At 39.3% G+C, this 13,129-nt stretch overlaps 1 protein-coding gene and 1 pseudogene across 4 annotated transcripts in view; both read right to left on the bottom strand.

Moving 5' to 3' along the window:
- The window catches only part of si:dkey-154p10.3 (zinc finger protein 135), a 307,986-nt gene that overhangs the window by 93,366 nt on the left and 201,491 nt on the right, over positions 1-13,129 (bottom strand). The gene's annotated exons all lie outside the window — the stretch shown is intronic.
- Positions 7,947-8,649, bottom strand: LOC118495825 (annotated as a pseudogene).

Genomic DNA, 13,129 nt, shown 5'->3' with positions numbered 1-13,129 from the left:
TATACAGCATTCACAGCATCAGTGCTCCTTCACTCCTCCCCAGCTCCTCCCTCTCATCTAAAAATCCTCACATCCGTTTTTAATGCAATCAAGATGGCAGCACCCGTAAAGGCAAACTCGACGACTCCGAGCAGCTCTGCACAAACCAATGGGTGACGTCACACACACTCTGTCACACTAGCAGCTGGAACCACAGGGACTCTGTTTAAACTGGAAATATCAGAATCCATCTGATATGAAGCTGTGGTTTGAATACCACTTCCCTCCTCTTTGAAGAGTAGTCAGATATCTGTGTTCAGGTTTTTGTACAGCCTCTTCTACACTTTGTATCACTGTGTTTCTAGAGCACAGTAGTAGAGACCTGTGTCTGCCAGGGTTAGTCTCTTTATGGTCAGTTCAGTTTTTTTCTCTGTTGTTATGGATTCATATCTTATCTTATCTGGGATATATTCACCACTACTAGCTCCTTTCCAGAGTATAAACTGAGGTGCCTGAAGGTCAGAATGATGTCTGTACCAGTAAAGGTCAGGATTGTTGATCGTTGTCTCATATTTACATCTGAGTGAGGTAGATTCTCCTTCTCTTTTACTGACTGCATTCCTTACAGGATAGATTTTGTCTCCAGCTATTACTCCTGGAAAAAAGGAGAAAATGAAGTCATTAGACTAACATTGTTCATGAGGCTGAGAGCAGAAGACAGTGAAAAATGTTAACTGTATATTGTTATTCTGGACAGAAACAGTTCAACTCTTCAGAGATTTCAGCTCTAAAATGCAGTTTATATAAATCTTCAGAAAATAATAAAACCATGATGTTCTTTGTATCTTACCAAAGAAAAGAGCAGCAAGAATAATCCACAGCCAATGTTTCATCTCTACAACAAGGTTTAAATCAACAGGAGAAACTAGCTGATGTTCAACATTCAGTCTGAGAATTGTTCTCTTCACAGCAGCACTTATTATTGACTGAATGGTTGAACACAGTGCAGAAGTAGTGCACCGCCTACTTGATAATGTTGCCCTCTAGTGGATGTACAACGTTTATTACAGCAGTGTAGAAAAAAAGTCTTCCAGCAGCTTGTCAGTGTGTCAGCTTGTGTTTTTGTTCAGAGACTGTGGGTTTGCTGTCACTGTGGGCCTCACAGCACAGTAGTACAGAGCAGAGTCTGTCACTGCAGCAGAGGAGATCTGAAGAATAATTTTGGATTTATCATCACTCACTGAAACAGACAGTCCAGAGTTTGTTCCATTTTGCGTTCCAGAGTGAAAGATGAGGAACTCTGGTGGTTTTCCTGGATATTGTCGATACCAGAAGAAATAATCATTATATTCAGCTTGTTTGGAGTATCTGTAGGACAGAGTAACAGAGCTGTCTTCTAAACTGTTCTCTTCTTTCTGGACTGGAGTGAGTTCTTCACAGCTGACACCTAAAGGAAGAGACAACTGTTAGTTAATTTTGTATGAGACTTTTCCAATAACATCTGAATGATACACATTCAGATGTTATTGGAATATAACTTTTTCATGCTGCATAATCTAACTTACCTGTTAGAATGGAAAGAAACATCAGAGAAAGCATACAATGCTGCAGTGACAGCATGTTGAATAAAGGTAATGTTGATGGTTTGTGTATTGATCTCTGTTGAATATAGAAGTTCCTCTCTCTTCTATAGTTCAGTAACAGCTCAGCTCCTCCCTGAGTCTCTCCGTCTCCTTGTAGCTCTGTATTTTCACTTCTCATAGTTACACATCTAAGGTAAAGTTATTCTAGACCAGGAGTGGCCAACCAGTTAGGTATAAAGAGCCACAAAAAAAAACGCACCATAGCAAAAAGCCACACAACACATGCACGTCCACACTACAACAGCAACAGTGTCTTCCAGATCTGATGACAGTCATAATACATAGCAGTTTTCATAGTTTTTTCTCACTTAGATTGACTCAGTGAGAAACCTGACAGTCTTTGTTATCCACAATCCTTTTTAGGTCTTGCTTGAACTCGGTTGTGGCCACTCGAAGCAACTCTCTCACTCATTTGTCACTAAAGGGGCTTTCAAACAATCGGATTCAGCAGTGAACGGGTTAACGAGGAAGGTGATCTGTGGCTGCTGTTTTTCCTCAGGTTGCAGAATCTGTCCTCAAAACTCTGCTGCATTATTTTCCATTTTAAAATAATTGGCAAATGTATTGGCAGATGCATTCAAATGTGTTTTTTTTTACTTATCTGAAATACTGTATGTTTCAGAAAAGTTAAAAACAACAATCAACCAATGACACAGCCCCCAGCCACACAGTAAGAGCCTCACAGGAGCAGGCAAAGAGCCGCATACGGCTCAAGAGCCACAGGTTCGCCACCCCTGTTCTAGACTATATATTGATTGAAGTTTAACAGTGTGTGACTCCCTCTAGTGGATGTTGTGGAGTATTGTGTTGTCTTTGCTCCAAAGGTTTTTGTACAGAGTTTTGGTGTTTCCTGTCACTGTGGGCCTCAGAGCACAGTAGTACACAGCAGAGTCAGACAGCTGAAGCTTCTGGATCTTCAGAGGAACTGATGTCTTGTTGACTGTAGCATACATTCTATCTTTCTGAAAGTCTTCAGCATCTTTTGCTCCAGAGTAGACTTGTAGTATGAACCTTGGAAAGCCATTTACTTCTTGTTTGTACCACAACAAATAAGAAAAGGAAGCAGTTGTCTCATACGTACAGCCAAGAGTAACTGTCTCTCCTTCAGTAGCAATGACATCTCTTGTTGGCTGGGTCACTCTGTCTTCTCCTTTACACTCTGGGGAAGAAGAGAACATGCAAAGATAGATATAAATCAATAAAGATGATTTATTTAAAGCAGAAGAGTAGGTTTAAAGAGTAAATCATCTGGATTTCCCGTTGCTGCTGTTTTATGTCAGAGAAAACCATGTAACATGTTATTTAGAATGTACTAGATACCAACAGAAATAATCTGTTATTGATTATTTGTGCATTAAAACACTCTTTGCACCTTACCAAAGAAAAGAGCAGCAAGAATAATCCACAGCCAATGTCCCATCTCTACAACAAGGTTTAAATCAACAGGAGAAACTAGCTGATGTTCAACATTCAGTCTGAGAATTGTTCTCTTCACAGCAGCACTTATTATTGACTGAATGGTTGAACACAGTGCAGAAGTAGTGCACCTCCTACTTGATAATGTCGCCCTCTAGTGGAGGTACAACCTTTATTACAACAGTGTAGAAAAAAGTCTTCCAGCAGCTTGTCAGTGTGTCAGCTTGTGTTTTTGTATAGAGACTGTGGGTTTGCTGTCACTGTGGGCCTCACAGCACAGTAGTACAGAGCAGAGTCTGTCACTGCAGCAGAGGAGATCTGAAGAACCATTTTGGTTTTATCTTCACTCACTGAAACAGACAGTCGAGAGTTTGTTTCACTTTGCGTTCCAAAGTGAAAGATGAGGAACTCTGGTGGGTTTCCTGGATATTGTCGAAACCAGAAGAAAAATCATTGTTATCCACTTGTTTGGCGTATCTGTAGGATAGAGTAACAGAGCTGCCTTCTAAACTGTTCTCTTCTTTCTCTACTGGAGTGAGTTCTTCACAGATGACACCTAAAAGAAGAGAAAACTCTGTTATTTCATGTTGTAACAGACTTAATGAATGATTCACATTCAGATGATATTGGGATTAAACTTCTGCATGGACTTTTTCATGCTGCATAATCTAACATACCTAATTTTTTTATTTACCTGTTAGAATGGAAACACGTCTATGGTGAAGTGATTCTAGACTACATCATGAAAAATATTGAAGTTTAACAATGTGTGACTCCCTCTGGTGGATGTTGTGGAGTATTGTGTTATCTTTGCTCCAAAGGTTTTTGTACAGAGTTTTGGTGTTTCCTGTCACTGTGGGCCTCACAGCACAGTAGTACACAGCAGAGTCAGACAGTTTAGCTGAGGAGATGTTCATATGGATTATTTTGTCCTCCACTTCAATCTTCATTCCAGGGATTGGACTTGTCAATATTCTTCCATTTCCTAAATGAGAGATGATGAATTCTGGTGGTTTTCCTGGATATTGTCGATACCAGTAAAACTCATCACTACCAGCTGCTTGTTTGGAGTATCTGTAGGACAGAGTAACAGAGCTGTCTTCTAAACTGTTCTCTTCTTTCTGGACTGGAGTTACTTCTTCACAGCTGATACCTAAAGGAAGAGATAACTCTGTTATTTCATGTTGTATGAAACTCAATGAATGATCATTCCAATTCAGATGTAATTGGTATCAAACTTGTTCATGCTGCATAATCTAACATACCTCTTAGAATGGAAAGACACAGCACAGAAAGCACACAATGCTGCAGTGACAGCATGTTGAATAAAGATAATGTTGATGGTTTGTGTATTGATCTCTGTTGAATATAGAAGTTCCTCTCTCTTCTATAGTTCAGTAACAGCTCAGCTCCTCTCTGAGTCTCTCCGTCTTCTCGTAGCTCTGTATTTTCACTTCTCCTTGTTACTCTTCTTACAAACAAACCTACATCATGAAAAAGTTTAAAAGTGTGACTCTCTCTGGTGGATGTTGTGGAGTATTGTGTTGTCTTTGCTCCAAAGTTTTTTTACAGAGATTTGGTGTTTCCTGTCCCTGTGGGCTGCAGAGCACAGTAGTACACAGCAGAGTCAGACAGCTTAGCTGAGGAGATGATCATATGGATTTGTTTGCCCTCCACATTAATCGCCAGTCCAGGGATTACAATATTTCCTACTTCTTCCGATGCAGAGTGGGATATGATGAACTCTGGTGGTTTTCCTGGGTATTGTCAGTACCAGAATAAATAATTACTGACTAATAATTCCAAGTATCTGTACATAGAGTAACAGAGCTGCCTTCTTAACTGTTCTCTTCTTTCTCTACTGGAGTGAGATCTTCACAGCTGATACCTAAAGGAAGAGATAACTCTGTTATTTCATGTTATAAAAGACATAATACATGATTAAAATCCAGATGTTATTAGAACAAAAGTTTTAAAGCTGCATAATCTAACATACCTGTTAGAATGGAAAGAAACATCATAGAAAACACACAATGCTGCAGTGACAGCATGTTGAATAAAGGTAATGTTGATAGTTTTTGTATTGAACTCTTTTGAATATATAAGTTCCTCTCTCTTCTATAGTTCAGTAACAGCTTAACTCCTCCCTGAGTCTCTCCGTCTCCTCTTAGATCTGTATCTTCACCTCTCTGTTATGCTTCTTCCTGCCATAACAGACTGGTGGTAATATTTTGTACCATTTTGTTGTTGATCCTTCTAAAACAAGAATTACATAAAATAAGATCTGATGATTTAATGCTTGGATCACCTTTTCAGGGTTTACAAACACAAGAAGGATAAAGAAGTTGAAACAACATAATTTTCATCACTAAATATCTTAATAAAGTTTAATTTGACTTGATTCACAGATTCTTGGGAGGAAAATTAAATCTCAATTCCAGGCTTAATCATTTTTGAGAAAAAAATGTCATGATAAAAACCAGCAGCCACAAATACTGGACTTTAATTTAATGTTGAACTACAGATTATCAGGAAAAAGGAAATAATCCAAAGACATATAAACAGTGAATGAGGGAACCTAGGATTGAACCCTGTGGTACACCATAATAAATCAGCCTTAAGAGAAAAACACAAACTTTTTTTCTAAAGATAAGAACAAAACTATGACCTGATTCTGTGATGGTTACCGGAGTTGACATAGAGGTCTGTTGGATGTCAGGGGAGTTGCTGTTACAATCAGTTATGAAGTATTGTTCATAAACACAATATCCCACAACACATTATTATCATCGTTATTGTTGAATAAAACACTTTTCTTTTCATCTTTAGTGCTTCATTTTCCATTATTGTCACCTCTACAGAGAATCTAGAGCAGGGATCTTCAACAGGGGGTCTGGGACTCTAGGGGGTCCTCAGAGTCAATGCAGGGAGGCCACAAAATATTGTTAATTTTTAAAAGTGTTTTCAAAAATGAAAGTCTTAACATGACTCCAACATATTATCAGCACTCCCCACTGCTTACTGGCCTATAGGTAAGGTAGTTACTAAGGCCATCCACAGATACAGTTAATCCTAAGGATTCAGTGTGCCACATGTATGTTTTACATTAAAACATTATTAATGAAATCATGCCAACAATTATTATGGTAATAGTTTAGTATTCTATACAAAAAAAGGTATGAAGGCTATAGGCCGCCCTACACGTTATTGTAGGCCCAGTTTATTATGCAACTTAATTTTATACAATATATGTTGTAGGAGGTCCCTGCTCTCTCTCTTTTAGTTAAGGGGTCCTTGGCTTAAAAAGCGTTAAAGACCCCTAGACTGTATCATTACATACTATCCAGCATTTAAAAGTGTGTGACTCCCTCTGGTGGATGTTGTGGAGTATTGTGTTGTCTTTGCACCAAAGGTTTTTGTACAGAGTTTTGGTGTTTCCTGTCACTGTGGGCCTCAGAGCACAGTAGTACACAGCAGAGTCAGACACTTGAGCTGAGATGATCTCCAGACCAACATGTTTCTTTGACTTGTCAATGTGAGCTGAGAAATCAGAACCAGTTGGATTAATCAACCCTCCCTCTGTGATGTAGAGCAGGAACTCTGGTCTGGATCTCTGGTATTGTCGGTACCACTGGATACTGTAGATAGTACCCTCATATGTACAGGTCAGGTTGATGTTTCTGCCCTCTGCAACATGTTCTTCAGTACTTTCTGGCTTTATGCTGTTCATGGAACCCAGGGCTGAAAAATGAGTATTATTCAAATCAGTTATCATTAACTTACACAGATAAACCTCTAGTTATGAAATATCTGGTTAATACAGCAGGTTATATGAGACTTTGAGCTCTGTTCTAACACTCACCTATAAAGGGAGAGAAAAGTAAAAACAGGTAAAGCAACATGTCTTTGGAGTTGTTAAAGCCAAACAGACAGCAGATGAACAATGTTCTTCCACTGCAGTAGAATGAAAAACTAAACAGCTTCTCTGATGTGCAGCCCTTCTTCTCAACATCAAGCTTATTGTGCTTTTAGTTCCTCAAACATTTCTGCCCTGGAGACAGAAATAATCTCATTGGTTGAGTTAAACATCAGTGGGCGGGGCCAGAAAATAACGTTTTGCTAAAAGGTGAAAAGATAAAACAGCAGTGAAGAGAAAGGAGACCTTTGGTGGATGATAAGCTGTTGTGTGATTGTCTTAAAGTTCAACAGTGTGTGACTCCCTCTGGTGGATGTTGTGGAGTATTATGTTGTCTTTGCTCCAAAGGTTTTTGTACAGAGTTTTGGTGTTTCCTGTCACTGTGGGCCTCAGAGCACAGTAGTACACAGCAGAGTCAGACAGCTGAAGCTTCTGGATCATCAGAGGAACTGACTTATCCTTGATTGTTGCATCAATTCTCTCTTGCTCTTTAGAATTATCTGTTTTCACAGAGAAACGTTGCAGCATCATCTTTGGGTAATCATTTTCTCCTTGTTTGTACCAGAACAACGTTGGACTTGGATCAGTTGTCTCAAATGTACAACCAAGAGTAACTGTCTCTCCTTCAGTAGTAATGACATCTCCTGTTGGCTGGATCACTCTGTCTTCTCCTTTACACTCTGGGGAAGAAGAGAACATGCAAAGATAAAGTGGAATCAATGAAGATGATTTATAGCAGAACAGTAGGATTGAATAGTTAATAATCTGGATTTTCTCTTACTGCTGTTTTATGTCAGAGAAAACCATATAACATGTTATTTAGAATGTACGAAATACCAACAGAAATGATCTGTTTTTGCTTTTTTGTGCATTAAAACACTCTTTGCAACTTACCAAAGAAAAGAGCAGCAAGAATAATCCACAGCCAATGTATCATCTCTACAACAAGGTTTAAATCAACAGGAGAAACTAGCTGATGCTCAACATTCAGTCTGAGAATTGTTCTCTTCACAGCAGCACTTATTATTGACTGAATGGTTGAACACAGTGCAGAAGTAGTGCACCTCCTACTTGATAATGTCGCCCTCTAGTGGAGGTACAAAGTTCAGTACAACAGTGTAGAAAAAAGTCTTCCAGCAGCTTGTTAGTGTGTCAGCTTGTGTTTTTGTACAGAGACTGTGGGTTTGCTGTCACTGTGGGCCTCACAGCACAGTAGTACAGAGCAGAGTCTGTCACTGCAGCAGAGGAGATCTGCAGATCCAAACGATGCTTTTCTTCAGACAGTTTAGTAGAGTACCTTGTGTCTGATTGTAGAGACTCTCCGTGTCTTGTAGAACCAAGCCCTGAAATGTACAGGAGGAACTCTGGTGGTTTTCCTGGATATTGTCGATACCAGAAGAAATCATCATTAGCAGTTATAGTCTTGGAGTATCTGTAGGACAGAGTAACAGAGCTGCCTTCTAAACTGTTCTCTTCTTTCTCTTCTGGAGTGAGTTATTCACAGCTGACTCCTAAATTAAGAGATAACTCTTTTTTATTGTGTTACAAAACTCAAGAAATGAATTACATTCATGAAACATTGTAATGTAATCAAACTTAGAAGAATGCAAATTGTAACTTACCTGTAATAATTGAAATAAACAGTAGAGAAATCACAAAATGATCCAACGACAGCATGTTGAAGTAAAGTAAGTAAAGATGGTTTTGTGTATTGAACTCTGTTGAATATAGACGTTCCTCTCTCTTCTATAGTTCAGTAACAGCTCAGCTCCTCCCTGATTCTCTCCGTCTCCTCAGCTCTGTATTTTCACTTCTCTCTGTTAACTTTGAAAGGTTAGGACCTTAACCTTATTGAAAGGGAATAAGGTAGATGGAATATTAAGAGCTGGGGAATTCATTGGGGAAAGTTCCCTTTTTTCCAGATTGAGTTTGTAGCCTGATAGGTTTCCAAATTGTCCCATGATAGCCAAAATAGGGGTATGGAGAGAGTAGGATTAGCTAAATATAGAAGGTCGTCCCCGTAAAGCTTTATAGGTAATACCTCCATGTATTTTTTTCTAAACTGTGCACTAACAAAGACAGACAGCCAGGACTTAATGGACTTTAACTTTAATCTTAAAAACGCTCCACCGTCGCATTCCCGTCTACAGTGTAAAAACGCAAAAGTCTGCTGATGATGTTTCAACACCAGCCTCTATTGTTGTGGTGGCTGGCGACCCACCCCATATTTCGTTACATGAATCAAAATATAGATTGATTACTCGCCCATGGCCCCTCCGCCGTTAGGGATCCACAGCCTGCCTATACTTGGTGTTTGTATGGTAGTGGTATGACGTCCCTCCATGTACAGGATACTGCTGAAGAAATTTGGTTCATATGTCTATATATTTTGACTGGAAGGACTCCCACTCCACGCCCTGATCTGCCTTTGTGGCTTTGTAATCTAAGGTTTTTTGGAGCAGTAACTCCACCTCCTCGTCTGTCCAGACAAAATTGCCAGGTTTTGTTGTTTGCTTTGCCATGTTTTGTTTTTGCGCTACTAGGGAGAGAAGTAGAAGGAAGGTTCTCTGCAGGCACGCAGACTTGTTGGTGTTTTGTGGCAGTGCTTCACACTACCACCTAGCTGCCTGGTGTGCATACTACATCAAATTTCACACACATTTGGGTCACCATATGCACGCAGCTTTTCCCCCCAAAACGCTCGTCTAAACGCAAAATAAAAAGTGAGAACGCAACGTCACTTTTGCGTTTTCTCTTTAGATTTTTTCCGTCTAAACATAGCCTTAGTATAGTTTAATTTGACCTGATTCACAGAATGTTGTGAGGAAAATTAAATCTCAATTCCAGGCTTAATCATTTTTAGAAACAATTTTTATGATATAAACCAGTGGCCACAATTACAGCACTTTAATATTGAATTACCGATTGTCAGGAAAATGGAAATAATATCATCCCAAGACATAAGGGGACCTAGGATTGAACCCTGTGGTACACCACAATAATCAGCCTTAAGAGAAAAACACAAACTTCTTTTATAAAGATGAGAACTAAACTATGATCTGATTCTGTGATGCTAACCAGAGTTGAAGGTTTTTGTACAGAGTTTTGGTGTTTCCTGTCACTGTCGACTGCAGAGCACAGTAGTACACAGCAGAGTCTGTCACTTTAGCTGAGATGATCTCCAGAACAACACGTTTCTTTTTCTTGTCAATGTGAGCTGTGAAATCAGAACCAGTTGGATGAATTGATCCTTCCTCTGTGATGTAGAGCAGGAACTCTGGTCTGGATCTCTGGTATTGTCGGTACCACTGGATATTGTTGATAACACCCTCATATGTACAGGTCAGGTTGATGTTTCTGCCCTCTGCAACATGTTCTTCAGTACTTTCTGGCTTTATGCTGTTCATGGAACCCAGGGCTGCAAAATGAGTATTATTCACATCAGTTATCATTAACTTACACAGATAAACCTCTAGTTATGAAATATCTGGTTAATACAGCAGGTTACATGAGACTTTGATCTCTGTTCGAACACTCACCTATAAAGGGAGAGAAAAGTAAAAACAGGTAAAGCAACATGTCTTTGGAGTGGTTAAAGCCAAACAGACAGCAGATGAGCAATGTTCTTCCACTGCAGTAGAATGAAAAACTAAACCACCTCTCTGATGTGCAGCCCTTCTCAAAGTCAAGATGATTGTGCTTTTGGGGCGGCCTCTAGCTCACCCAGTAAGAATGTTCGCCCCATGTTGGCTGAGTCCTGCAGTGGCACAGGGTTCAAATCCAACCTGCTGCCCTTTGCTGTGTGTCATCCCCCATCTCTCTCCCCCTTTCATGTCTATCCACTTTCAAAAATAAAGGGAAAAGCCTAAAAAAATAATAATAAAAAAAAAAAGATGATTGTGCTTTTAGTTCCTCAAACATTTCTGCTCTGGAGACAGACATAATCTCATTGGTTATGTTAAACGTCAGTGGGCGGGGCCAGAGAATAACCTTTTGCTGAAAGGTAAAAAGATAAAACAGCAGTGAAGAGAAAGAAGACCTTTGGTGGATGTTTCTGATGTTGGTTGAGTTCTTGTGTGATTGTCACATAGACTGTATAATATTAAGGGACCCTGCATGTGTGACGTCACCCATTGGTTTGTGGAGATCTGCTATCCATCGTCGAGTTTGCCGTTGTGGGCGCAGCCATCCTGGTTGCCGAGGTATACGAATTTAGTCGAGAGGGAGGAGTGAGGGAGGAGCCCTTACACTCTATGTTACGTTACATTTTTTGACTGGCAATCAGATCATAGCCACGCCTTAAAATAATAATAATCGCCGATTTTAAAATCAACGAAACCATAATTCAAAAAATTAACATCATTCTCTATTGCAGAAGACTTAAAATTAGCGATTCAGACCATAAACTCATTATGACAATGTTTACTGAGGTAATAAATCAAGTGAGAAGTGGGTCACTTTCTCATAGACTTAGAAACCAAACTCCTTTTGCAACCGCATGTGTCACCCTCTGCAGGAATTCAGATAGAATGCAGGTTTAAGGCACTTCCGCATTTGCAGCACTTCGCCAAACCGGATGCGTTGTCCATTAATATTACAGTTTTTCTCAATTGCTAAAACACAATTTCTGAAACCTTGCTCCATTTTCTGAAAACATTAAACACAAAACCTCATCTTCAAGCACTATTTACAAAACCTCGGACTCCTCTCGCAAAATTAAACTTTCACCTCAAAACAGTTTTACATGTGTTCATAATCAAACACTGCTCTCAAATCATAAACAAAGTGGTCAAAATGATATTCACTATCAAGCAGTCAGTAAACAATACACCAAAAAATAGAAAATACATTGTTCAAAACATATAGTTCTCAGGGAGAAGTACATTTTTAATCTCAAAACAAAACAAAACAAATGAACGAAAACATGTTCTATCATAGTAGCTCAAAATGTATCAGAAATTACTTCTGCTTTGCTCTTTGCAATTTTTTTTGTTCTTCCTCCTCCTTGTACCCCTTTGTCTGTGTAATAATGTAATTCTTGTTCTTTGTTGATATGAAACTGCAACCAGTCAAAATCTATTGAGCAGTCAGTACTGTTAACAAATGGAAAGCACAATGTTCAGGTCCCTACGATTTGTTCATTGTACAGTATACAGCCTACAATGTAGGCAATACTAAAAGGGACAAAAATCCTCTTCGTCCTCCTCTTCCTCTTTCTTGCCCTCCTCCTCTTCCTCCTCGTCGCCCACCTCGCATATGCACTCGTCCTTGTTTTCTTACATTGTTTCTTCTATCCATTATAAAGAAGAAAAAATTAAAATACCAGAATAAAGTGAAAGAAAACTAGCAGTTGCAGTGCAAAATTAAATATTTCATGTGCTTATTCAGTCACTTTTCAAATTCCAACCCCTATAGGGGTTGTGTTCAATCAATGACATGTATTCTCTATTTGTATTTGATTGTTGCCACTTGTGTTTACCAGTATGGATGACATGTGCATTAGAGTGCACAATGTGTTTAGAGTTTTGCTGAAAAGTCTAAGAGAGATCTGAAAATTGAAATGTGAAATGATTTAAGGTATGACTCCCTCTGGTGGGCATTGTGGAGCATGGTGTTTACATTGCTCCAAAGGTTTTTGTACAGAGTTTTGGTGTTTCCTGTCACTGTGGGCCTCAGAGCACAGTAGTACACAGCAGAGTCAGACAGCTGAAGCTTCTGGATCTTCAGAGGAACTGATGTCTTGTTAATTGTAGCATCAAATCTTTCTTTCTGGAAATCTGGAGCATTCTCTTTTGTGTTTGAGTAACGCTGCAGCATGTACTTTGGGAAATCATTGACTTCTTGTTTGTACCAGAACAAATAGGGATATGTGTTACTGGTCTCAAATGTACAGCCAAGAGTAACTGTCTCTCCTTCAGTAGTAATGACATCTCCTGTTGGCTGGATCACTTTGTCTTCTCCTTTACACTCTGGGGAAGAAGAGAACATGCAGAGGAGGAGATTAATACATAAGATGATTAATTAAAGGAAAAACAATCAGTATTTTAAATAGTTACCTAGCCAGAAAGTCAGAATCAGGATGTTAGTCAGCCAGTGTTTCATGTCTGCAGTGAGAGGGGAGGAGAGAGAGGAAGAGCATTGATACTCTGATGGATCTGGGCCTTCACATCATTGG

The sequence above is a fragment of the Sander lucioperca genome, chromosome 9 (genome assembly GCF_008315115.2).
Source record: "Sander lucioperca isolate FBNREF2018 chromosome 9, SLUC_FBN_1.2, whole genome shotgun sequence".
In the NCBI taxonomy this organism is placed as follows: Eukaryota; Metazoa; Chordata; class Actinopteri; order Perciformes; family Percidae; genus Sander; species Sander lucioperca.
Note: the sequence above shows the minus strand (reverse complement) of the source record. Positions and strands in the feature narration are given on the sequence as shown.